The sequence below is a fragment of the Pelmatolapia mariae genome, linkage group LG1 (genome assembly GCF_036321145.2).
Source record: "Pelmatolapia mariae isolate MD_Pm_ZW linkage group LG1, Pm_UMD_F_2, whole genome shotgun sequence".
Classification (NCBI taxonomy): domain Eukaryota; kingdom Metazoa; phylum Chordata; class Actinopteri; order Cichliformes; family Cichlidae; genus Pelmatolapia; species Pelmatolapia mariae.
The window spans coordinates 5,812,404-5,822,280 of record NC_086227.1 but is presented as its reverse complement, the minus strand read 5'-3'; the positions used below and the strand labels follow the sequence as shown (position 1 = coordinate 5,822,280).

Here is a 9,877-nt window from a genome sequence, read left to right as displayed (position 1 = left end):
GGGGTGCTTTGCTGGTGACATTGTTGGGGATTTATTCAAAACTGAAGGCACACTGAACCAGCATGGCTACCACTGGTTCCATCCGGTTTCCATTTAGTTGGACCATCATTTATTCTTCAACAGGACAATGACCCCAAACACACCTCCAGGCTGTGTAAGGGCTATTTGACCAAGAAGGAGCATGATGGAGCGCTGGGCCAGATGGCCTGGCCTCCACAGTCACTTGACCTAAACCCAATGGAGATGGTTTGGGATGAGATGGATCGCAGAATGAAGGCAAAAGGGCCAACAAGCGCTCAGCGTCTCTGGGAACTCCTTCAAGACTTTTGGAAAACAATTTCAGGTGACGACCTCATGAAGTTCATCGAGAGAATGCCAAGAGTGTACAAAGCAGTAATCAAAGCAAGGCGTGGCTGTTTTGAAGACTCTAAATATAAAACATGTTTTGAGTTTTTTCACACTTTTTTGTTTACTACATAATTCCACATGTGTTCAATCATAGTTATGATGCCTTCAGTGAGAATCTACAGTGTAAATCATCATGAAAATTAAGAAAAACCATCAACGAGACGGTGTGTCCAAACTTTTGACTGGTAGTGTGTGTCAGGTCACACAACAACCTGAGCCTATAGCAGCAAAGCTAAGGGCTGATTCAGGGTCACTTGATCCAACCTTAACTACAAGTTTTATTAAAAATGAAAATAGCACTGTATTAAGTTAATTACTCCAAAGAGGGTATTTGCATCTGGAAACCAAACTGGGGGATGCTTCCACAGCACAGGGGTTCTGCCTCCTGTTCTACTTTTGGAAATGCTAGGACCCACAAGTCAGCCTGCACTCTGAGAGTGCATTGATAAGATACAATGATTGTTTAGGGTTTTAAGTGTGGGTACCCAGATAGCAAGACGACATTGAATCTATGTTGATTTTTCATCCGAACCGTCGTATATGGTCGGGGTTGAAATGCCAATGTTGTAACAACATTGAAATACTGTGGTAAACCGACGGTCTTACTATAGAGACGTTGTAACGATGTTGATTCACCGTTGTTTTTTTGTCATTGATATTTGATCTATTTATAGTCGACCAGGTGACAACAACAACGTCGAGAAAACGTCTATTTATAGTTGACGATCGATCGGCTCTGGTCACCATCAAAAACCATCGATTTGTAGTTGAGCATTAAATTGCATTGCAACTGATCGGGTATAAAGTACCAGAGAAAGTAGATTTATTGTTCATTTGTTATCAATGACTTGGTCTAGTTCACCAGCTTTAAAAAATCGTGTCTACGTGCAATTTATGTGTAGTTGACCGGGAAATTAAAGCAGCGATCACTTGGACTATTCCACAGCACCCCTCTCACATTGGTACATCCCCCCAGGTATTGTCTTCTACAGTAGAGCGGGACATTTGATTTACTCTCAGCGGAATTGACCGGAGAAGGCATCAGTTCATGCACTGCACTGGCCTGCACCACGATTAGTATAAGGTAAGAATGAATGATTTTTTTTTCCTACTCGTTATTTCCATGTTTGCATTTGAATAACAGTAAAAAACTCGTTAATGTTGTACATTAACGAGTTAATGTTGTACATTAACGAGTTTTTTACAGTTATTTACGTTGCTCCCACAAAATGTGGGAGCCCGAAATTGTGTCTATACTTCTTACAATCCGGCAACAAATAAATTGCACTGCGGACAAAGTATATCAACAAAGAAAACATTTTCGTTTCATAATTTCTTCGTTATATTCCCTTACAAAGCTAGCTTTAACGCTTCGAGGTTTCCTTTGTTCTTGCCGTCGCCTCGGCGCTTGACCCAGACTTTCGCTCTGTAGTTGCTTAGTACTACAAAAAATTCTAAATCTGTGATATATGATTGATAAACGTAAAGTTAACTGTATAAACGTGTTCAATGACTTTGTTACTTTTGATGATTGGAGAGCACTCGCTTCAATTCGCACACGAAAACTTTAGACTCAGTTTGAAAGCTCACGCAGCATGCCCACGTGACTGTACGTTGCACGCTCACCTAACTTTAAGTTGCACGCGTACATGACTTTCCGTTTGTGCCTTGAATAATGAATAAGGCTACGTCCACACGTACCAGCGTATTTTTGAAACCGCTGATTTTTCTATGCGTTTGCACCTTTTGTCCACACGTAATGTATGTCTGGCCGTACATTGTGTTTGTATTTCCAGGCACATTTCACGAAGCAGAACGCAGTCTTCAGAGATATTCACGTGAACGCTGTGATACGTCTGACCTTCAGTCTGAAGAAGAAACCCAGACCAGTCTTAAAAGAAAGCACAAGTAAAACCTTTTTATTCACAAACATATCTTTGATTGTTAAGAATTTATGATCTTGTCTTTTATACATATCTGTGGTGCTTGCATACTGCAATATCGCCACATAATATAGTCCAAAAAGTGGAAGTTTGTAAACTTTTTAAAAATGCAAAGCCTACACTTGTGCACTTCAAAAATTCATTGTATACTGTACCTTCTTGCACGTCTCTGTTTCCTGTGTGTGTTGTTAGAAATCAAACTAACTTTAGGAAACAATATGCCAAAAGCATATTTACAATTACTTAAGACCGTTTTTAATTTATTTTCTTTAGACCAAATCCCCTGTACACATATACGGACTCAGAGGATGAGCAGCCTACAAAAAAACGGTTTCCCCAGGCCCCTCGAGTGAAAATACCAGGTAATAAAATACTGTCTAGTGTCTGTGTACATATCTGTGTCTGACACAAGGAGACTTTTTTGACAAGTTGTCTGTATTCTTAAATACTTAAAAAATTATCTTTTTCTAAACAGCCCTCATCACTCCGCAGACTGCGGAGTGATGAGGCATTATGATGATAGCATTATGATGATAGCAACCATCATAATGCCCCACCCAGCTTCCGGCACCTTTCGCTACTCCGGCACAAACCGACACAGCTTTGCGATCTCGCCAGCATGCAGAGTCTGATGTCTTCCCTATAGATGGTATGCTTTTAAAAAAGCTTTAAAGCTGCATCACAATGTCATTGTACTCTTATCTTCAAAACACCAGTTTATACTCCTGAATGTCATCTTGTTGTGATTTTTTTTTCTGTAGATTCCAGAGACTCTGTGAGGCCACTATTACAAGGCAAGTTTGAAAATCTTGGAATTTCACAGTTTACATGGTATAACAAATATATGTGACAGGCAAAAACTAGTAAACACTTTTAGCAGTTACAAGAACTAACAAATGAATATCCAACAAAAGGGAATAGAAATACATTGTACTGCCAATACTTTGGTTTATTCTTTGTATGACTTGAAAATCAGGCTTTAGGGAAAACCAAATGACATGTTTCTATCATCAATTACATGAAGTAAACACACAAGCACTTGCATACACATTTAAGACATGAGACACACTAATTCCATCTCTTAAAATGTGTCTATAGGTGAGACGCTTTGCGTTGATTGGTGCTGCTGGACCACACTGGAGGTGCGAGTCCGCTGTGTAATGGTTTATGCCATTACAAAGGAGCTGGCCTCTGTACTCAACTGGGCAGGGAAAAAATACCAAGGACCAGACAAAGCAAAAAAGGGCATTTAAAGAGACAGCGCTGTGCAGATGCATATTTGGTAAGTTTTAACATTTATTGTAGTTTTATGAGCCTATAGTGAACAATAAAGGGATCAATTGATGTGCTGGGTGCGTTTCACATTTCCTATGTCTGTTTTTTGCTATATTACTTTGTCTTTCTTAATAACAAGACTTTCATGTCCGGTTAATCTGGAGATGGAGTCTTTGGTCTTCGGCTTGTTTTGTCCTCGGGTTGTACACTTTGTACAGCCCGAGGACCCATGTTTTCTTTTTTTTTAAAGGATACACGGCACACCATGCTAAGACATATCACATTTTCAGCTTATAGCTCTTTGGGAATCAAATGCGGCAGTTTGCTGATTTCCGCCTGGTGACTTTCATGTTTATCAGCCTAGGAGTTTACATACTTTCTCCCTGCTGAAGACAATTAACAAGAGCTTATTCATGTGCTCTAATTCCCTTTTTTTGTCTTTGTTTTTTTGTGTGTGTGTCTATTTTTGTCCTAGATGGCCTGGCGCAGCAGGTAGGGGCGAACTCTATGTCTGAGTTGGTCTTTGCTCAAGCAGTCCAGAAATGGCTCAGATATGCTCCAGATCGTACGGGTGGCACGCAGGACGCCCATCATCCATCCCCATCCCGGAGTAAATAATAAAAAGTGACGTGAAACATAGAAATGTAAATAGGAAACTTTGTCTTTTAATAAAGTATTTTGCAAATGATACATGTCTATTGACCTTTTTTTGTTTTTTTTCAATAAAAAGCAACTGTGCGAAAGAGGTGGAAAATCAACACCGTAGCTCAACAGTGTTTCAATATCAGAATCTGACATTGTTTCAATGTCAACAGTATTAGAAAATATAACATCGAATCAATGTCAGGTTTCAACATTGATTCAACATCAAAACCTGACGTTGTTTCAACATTAAAAATGGGTGCAAGAGTGACGTTGGGTCAACGTCAGATCTCAACGTTGGTTCAATGACATCGCCTGATATTGACTCAACATTGTTTCAATGTTTCCTTGCTATCTGGGTAGTAGAGGGTTTTTAATTTCCAGGCTGGATTTTTAGGAAACCAAAGAACATAAACCACATACCATACACCAGTCCCTGTACTTAATCTCTTCTACAGTATTCTGACACTGTTGTCCTGGGGAACATTTTCATACAGCACACCTCCCCGTTAATGCCACAAAGATAAAAAAAAAAAAAAAAACCCTCAAAAAGCATGCCCCTGGTCCCATTCCTCACCTGAATCCAGAGGTGTGTAGTAACGAGTTACATTTACTCCATTACATTTACCTGAGTAAGGTTTTGAAAAAAAAAGTACTTTTAACGTACCTTTTTTGCACGATACTTTTTACTTTCACTTGAGTACATTTGTGAAGAAGAAACGGTACTTTTACTCCACTACATTTGCAAAATTCGACTTGTTACTTTTTTAAAAAAATAATTAGTTTAACACATTAGATAACATGCCGCCAGTGGAGTTTCCGGTAACTTTTTTACCAATCAGATGGGGTCATGCAGTCACATGACCAGTTTGAAACTGTGGCGGGCAGAGCGGCCCAAGCGTTTCAAAGTAGCGGACACACGGAAAGAAGAAACACATGAAAACATGGCAGAGCCAATTGTCTACGCAAGAACTGAAGAGGATGAACACCCTTGGCCTCATATACAAAGAATGTTTCACTTAAAAGCAATACAAAAGAACAGCTATGTCTTCAGTGAGAGCCAAAACAAACCAACTTTTCAGTGTGAAACAACTCAACTCGTGTAACCTGAGGAAACGGTAAGTTTTCTCTAAATATCTTTTTAGCTGTGGCTAGCTGGATGTCAGTCTTATGTTACAGCAGCTGTGTCGAGCTGCGAGTCATATTTTCGGCGCTACGTTGTAGTGAGATAAGTTTGTGGGTGTTTTGTGCAGCTTCGGCTGTCCTTTTAGCTGCTCGCTGGTTAGCTAGCGTGAGCTATAAGCTAACAGCTAGCCTGGTTAATGACGCTAGAGTTCAACGCACATGCAGACAGCTCGTCTCTACTGCTTTAACTGTTAAAACAGAAGGCAATACTGTGGGTGACAGGGTTTATTATGTGAAACAGCAGCTTGTTTAGTTTAAACAGTCTGATCTAAGCTGGGCGAACACTGTGCGATTTTTTTCAGTCACGTTATTCAGCTCCTGCTCAAACTGTACAATTGAATCCCAGGGGTTAGAAGTTCATAGGTCACGATGCAGGGTCTCACACTATACAGCCTGATGCTCTGATGCGACCTGAGTGCTCACACTGTGCGTCCATAACATGAAGCTTATCATACAAAATCTGTCTCCCGCTCTCCCTCTCTCTGTCTTTCACTCACACAGACACACACACCACCAGCATCAACTTTGCTAAATTACTAATGAAAAACATTGACCAGGCAGCTGCAATTGAGCAGCAATGTCCATCCAACTCTTTTCATGGTTGTTGTAGTTGTGATAATTTTGTGAGGCCACATATATATATATATATATATATATATATATATATATATATATATATATACAATATAATATATTGTTCTAACTACTTACTTACTACTTACTTTTAATGTTTGTACAATATACTATCATGTTAGCAAAAATATACGTAATTATCACGTTCGTACAATATAAATATTGTATGAACGTGATAATTATATTGTATGAACGTGATAATTATGTATATTGTAATAACGTGATATTATATTGTTCAAACGTGAAAGGTATATTGCACTAACATGAAAAGTATATTGTTAGAACAATAAACTTTTCATGCCAGATTAAGTTTAAAATAACGTGATAACGTGATATAGCTCTATTTTTCTATTGCCTGGGTGGCAGCTCTACGCTTACGTACTCGGATGAGCTTGCCAAAGTTCTACAAGTTGTGCCTCCATCTCTTGTGTCCAGATCACACGTTGCACTGCCGTGCTGCTCCGCCTTTTCACTTTCATTTCTGTGTTTGTGCGTGCGCAGTGTGAGAGCCTGCGTTGAGGGGCGACAGGATTTCAAACAGGTTTGATTTTCTTGCGACCATACGATTGATGATTGGGAGCTGGTCGTGAGGTGTTAATCGCTTTTCATTACCCCATATATACTACACGATGCACGACACATGATTAAGGCGAAACTTGGGCCGATCTCCAAAACGGTTGTGCGACTTAAAAATCGGCCAAAAATTGCACAGTGTATGCCCAGCTTTTGGAGGCTAGCTTCATCCAACTCCCTCCCCTGTGGTTGGAAGGGGCGTATTTCATCTTTTTTGCAGCCAGACTGAGGTCTTTAGCTTCTCAGGACAGCCATGGAGAGATTAGAGGCTATATCGCAGCTCCAGTCACGGCTTCCATCACTGTCTTTCTCGTCTTTCCCCCGAGTAACAGCCAAACGGTGCAAGGAGGATCTATTGGCTAGCACTGCTTAGCCTTGCACGCGTTCTTATTTTAAACTTAATCTGGCATTCATTCCAAACTGTTTGTGCGGGATATGAATGACAAGATTTTGTTCAACAAGAGTTAGTAAAAAACATCTCCAGTATGATCAAAGCTTCTTTCCAAACATCCGCAGCTTGGCAGTGTATACAGCACTATAATGACCAGACCTAATTCTTTTGAAAACCATACATCTTTCCACAGGTCTCAACTTCATCAGACATCACCTAGACACAGAGCTGGATGAGGCCAGCACAAACAGCAGCCTAACCGACGAAGATGATGGATCCATGGGGTCAGGAAAGCCAGAAGCAGGGGAGCTGGAGAGGTACCTTTCATGTCCATTAACTGGAGGTGTGGATCTATTGCATGGCGTTCCTCACATCAAGAAGCTGTCGATCAAAATCAATACAGCTCTTCCTGCATCTGGAGCTTGTGAAGGACTTCTTAGTCATGCAAGACTCCTGTTCACTGCTAAACAGTTACAGCTTCACAGAAAGAACCTTGAGAGCAAACTGCTGCTGAAGCTTAACCATCACTTCACTGAGTGAAGAAATGGCACATTTTTGCTAAATATGCAGAAATAAATGCACACCCATACAATTTATGGTAAACTGAGCTGCCTTGTATGTACATATGTTGAAGATGCCTCGTTCTAATGTTTTCTCTGAGGCTGCTGTGCCATTTGGAGCAAAAATGAACATAAAGTTTACAGCATATCTTGTCACTGGAAATTGTTTGCACTGTTTATATATTTATATTATTTACTGTAGGTATTGGTGAAAAAAAGCTTTATGTTGTGAAAAACTGAAATCTGGAAATTAGAATTGTTGTGCCTTATTTTGTTGATGTTTTTACATGTATTCCTTTTGAAAATACTAAAATTTGTATATTTATTTATTTTTGTTTGTCTGATAGCATTTATTTATAAACTAAATTGGACATTTCAAACAGTTACTCACTACTTGAGTCGTCTTTTCGCCAAGTACTTTTTTACTCTTACTTGAGTAACTTTTTTGACGACTACTTTTCACTTTTACTTGAGTAATAATATTTTAAAGTAATGCTACTTTTACTTGAGTACAATTTTTGGATACTCATCCCACCTCTGCCTGAATCCCCCTTCGTGGTTGAACACTGTAGGCACTTTCACTGAAACTGCTGTTTGGTGTCTGGGTCAGAACTGTAGCTGTTTAAAGCACTTTGAGAGCTCGAAGTAGAAAAGTGTTATATAAGAACCAGTGTATTTACCATAACTGGAAATGCAACTTTCATTACAAATGATCATCCTTGATGTATAGGTCAGGTCACTTTGTGCTTTGTGTGTCAGGTCTACACAGATAGTGAGCGGCTTTAATATGGTTAATCTCACAGTAAAATGTCAGACACTGTGGGTGTGAGGATGCCTCTACCGAGGCTTACTTTGTACAATACTTTGCATTATTTGGTGATGTGCTGGTAGACACACAAGTACACACATGTGTATAACCTGATCTTTTTCACCACAATGGTATGTGTTGCCATTCATTTCACACTACTCCCCCACACATTATCTGTAACAACACGAGACGCAATAGCCAGAAGAGGTGTGGCCTTTAAAAAGTGGCCCAAGGGAATCTGTGCACTGTAAATCCAAAGAAGTTGGCAGAAGTTTAAAAAAAATTAAGGCAACCAATTGCCTTAAGGATTTCAAGTTGATGAACTTAAACTTAAAGCTTATCAGAACTCCAATATTTAGACTACACTTGACATGCACCTAAAATAAAATTAAAATGTTTAATAATTAAATTCAACAATATTTAGTACCTACAACTTAACATTTTCATTTATGTCTCCCATGGGAATGAGTCTCATATAACTTAAAAGGAATGAGTACAACAGAGTCACTTTTCCATTTAGCAAAACTCAATATTTAATCTTCACTTTTTAGTTAAACAATAGTCAAACATCAAATATGAAAACTCAAAAAAATGTCACATAAAAATTAAAAAATTTAGGCAACCGACTTCTTCAGTGTAACAGTGTTTTCTTGGTCTCCGCTAATGACACACTACACTGTTAATATTTAATAAATATTAAAAAAAATATCAAACACAAAGGCAATGTGTACTTTTGAATATCTGAATAGCACGTTTGATGAATTCCACTGTGAACTGAAACTCTAAAACTCTAAAGTGTACATATACCACTGTCCTGGTTCTGTTATTTGTCAGTACCTACTTGGTTAACATTCGTATTCAAAATGACTATCAGAAATTTCTTGTAGTCTAGTTATTGCAGAAAAAAAAGAAAAACAACAACAAAAAACAAAACAAGATACTGTGCTTTGATACAGTGATCCAGACTCTTGGGTCTATAAGTTGTGAAACAGTTTACCAGCTTCCAGACTATACTGTACACTGAAAAGATTCAATGAATTCTGACAAAGATGGAACATATTTCAGAAATAGTAACAAAAATAGCCGATTTAACAGATATAATAAACTAGTAATAAATTAGTAGTATAAATTAGACTTGTGTGATTTACATCAGACAGTTGTGGCTAGGTGTTAGCGTATGTTGTCTGTGCTTAACTGTATGAAGCTTATTAGACATTATGAAACAGATGATACGTAGAAGCGAATTTTGCCAAAGTGCTTAAGATACTTTTTCAATGATCTTTTTTTTTTTCTTAAAGACATCTACTACATCATGTGTAAGTTTTTTATGTCATGTGTAATTTCCATGGCAAATATTAATCGCAGTTAAATTAAGAGGCGATGGCAGTAAAAAATCCGGAGCTGTGATGTCATCTAGTACACTGCAGTTCCAATTGTAGAACGATCGTGCTGCGTTCTC

At 38.7% G+C, this 9,877-nt stretch overlaps 1 long non-coding RNA gene across 2 annotated transcripts; it reads left to right on the top strand.

The window, feature by feature from the left end:
* Positions 1 to 1,316: 1,316 nt before the first annotated feature.
* LOC134631123 (uncharacterized) lies at positions 1,317 to 4,313 on the top strand. Of its 2 annotated transcripts, XR_010573777.1 has the most exons (7): positions 1,317 to 1,492; positions 2,205 to 2,316; positions 2,625 to 2,713; positions 2,827 to 3,000; positions 3,113 to 3,145; positions 3,450 to 3,633; positions 4,102 to 4,313. It is a non-coding gene; the product is annotated as an uncharacterized LOC134631123 (long non-coding RNA). The 2 variants fall into 2 exon arrangements; XR_010094362.2 differs by having other exon boundaries at positions 2,827 to 3,145.
* The last annotated feature ends 5,564 nt before the right edge of the window (positions 4,314 to 9,877 follow it).